The sequence below is a fragment of the Octopus bimaculoides genome, chromosome 16 (genome assembly GCF_001194135.2).
Source record: "Octopus bimaculoides isolate UCB-OBI-ISO-001 chromosome 16, ASM119413v2, whole genome shotgun sequence".
Taxonomy (NCBI): Eukaryota; Metazoa; Mollusca; class Cephalopoda; order Octopoda; family Octopodidae; genus Octopus; species Octopus bimaculoides.
In genome coordinates this window covers 24,507,740-24,510,110 of record NC_068996.1, presented here as the reverse complement: position 1 = coordinate 24,510,110, position 2,371 = coordinate 24,507,740, and positions in this window count along the sequence as shown.

The following is a 2,371-nucleotide window of genomic DNA, read 5'->3' as shown; positions in this document are numbered from 1 at the left end:
AGAGAGAGGTAGAGAGAGAGAGGTAGAGAGAGAGAGGTAGAGAGAGAGAGGTAGAGAGAGAGATGAGAGGTCATGGTACGAGATGAGTATATGACGAAAAGAATAGGGATAGATGGACAGAAAAAGTCTGTGGGAAAGGTGGGTAAGAGCACTGGAATGAAAAGAGTGTGATATTTAATTAGAGGGTGGGGATTGAGGTGGATGCAGTGAATATCAGTTTAGGGTGGGGTCAGGGAGGGACAGTAGTAAGGGTACAATGTGAAATGCATGGTGGATGGATGGATAAGTGGTATCATTAGTAACAATTGAGTACCACGGTTAAAAGATTGATTGAAGGACGAGTGTTAGAAGATGAGTTGTGGAATAAGGCATGACCGGACCTCAGTTTTGCTGAGAAGGACAGGTTTTCACAAGTATGGCATATTGCCGTTTATCTGAGACTGCCTTTGAGAGGCTCAACATCCTGAGATCAGTCTTCATTTCATCTCACATCTTCATGGATCTCCCTCTTCCAATGGCTCCTTCTATGTTTAGTGATTGGCACTTCTTTATATAGCTGTTGTTATCTCAACTGCATCACACAACAGTGCAATCTCCTCTCTTACACACCACATATGATGCCTCTTATGCCCAATTTTTTTTCTCACTACCTTAGTACTGACATTGCATATCTATCAGAGTATGCTAGCTGTAATTCTTTCCTACCATTCACTTGTTCTCTGCATTCAGAATCTGAATTTTTTGACTATGTAGCATTGTGGTTTGTGCATAGACATCATACAATCTGCTTTTCCTTCTGAGAGAGAGACTTTTCGTTACCAACAGAGATAACAGTTCTCTGATCTTACCCAGTCAGTTCTTATACTAGCAACTATACTTTCAGTTCATCCTCTTCCACTGCTAATTAGGTCCCTTGGGTTGTTTGATTGTTTTTCTTTTCCGTTTCTTTTATTCTTTTTTTTTACTTGCTTTTGGTCATGAGAGTGTGGCCATGCTGAGACACTGTCTAGGAGGATTACTCAAACAAAATGACACAAGTATTTACATTAATCAAAAGCCTGGTACTTTATTGTATTGTTCTCTTTTGGTGAACTGCTGAGTTATGGGGATGTAAACAAACCATCAGAATTGCCAAGTGGGGTGGGAACAAGCACAAAGGCATGCACATACATATAAACATAAACTTACATACTTATAAATATGCACACAAGTACGTACACACACACACACACACACACACACACACACACACACACTCATGAAATTCATTTAAGAAGTTTGCTTCCTAACCATATGGTTCTGGGTTCAGTCCTACTGTATGGCAACTTGGGCAAGTGATTTCTCCTGTAGCCTTATGCTGAGCAAAGTCTTGTGAATGGATCTGGTAGAAGCATATTGTGTGTGTGTGTGTGTGTGTGTGTGTGTGTATGTTTTCTCTCCTTGTTGTGATATCATGTGGTACCTGTAAATGAGCATTATTGTCATACAAGTAATGTAATTCATTTCTGATCTTCCATGAAAACATACCAAGACATGTTGGAAACAGTAGAAGTCTGATGACAGGAAGAGCATCCAGCCACTGGAAAATCTGCCTCAGTTCATTCTGTCTGACCCACAAAAGCATGAAGAAGTGAGTGTTAAAATGACAATGCCTAGCTTTCTGCCCAAATTTAAAACAATTACACTCAGCAAGTTGGCAGAAGCATTTGTATGTTGGACAAAATGCTCAGCACCATTTCTTCTAGCTCTTTGCTTTCTGAGTTCAAATCTCAGTAAGGTTGACTTTGCTCTTTCATCCTTCTGGGGTTGGTAAAATAAGTCCAGCTCTTGGAGCAATGTAACTGATTTCTCTCTCCCCTCAAAATTGCTGGCCATGTACCTGTAATAGAAAAAGTAAAAAAGAAAATTGTTATTATTATTTTTATTATCTTTAATATTATCATCACAATAATTCTTTGGGAAAGAGCTTCAGTTTCAGAGAAATTTAAAAGAAAGATGTGAGGAGATTCTTAGTTCGGAGCCAAAGCAAAGATATCGGTAAGATATTGCGAAGAAGTGAGCTGAAGCAGATGAGGATGAAATGATAACTGCTGTATTTCCTGGTTTCAAGAGGATTCTGAGACTAGGCTGGATTAAGTGGAGCAACTGCTGAGGAAATTGGTTAGCTTGGGTTGGTGCCAAAGAATGGTAGCTTGCAAAGAAGAAGATCTACCCCACCAACACCCAGCTACTCTTATTCTCCCACTCCTAACCTCCATCGTATTACATATACACAAACACAGACACACACAGATACATATATATACATTCGTACATACGTACATGCATATATATATATATATATATATATATATATATATATATATATATA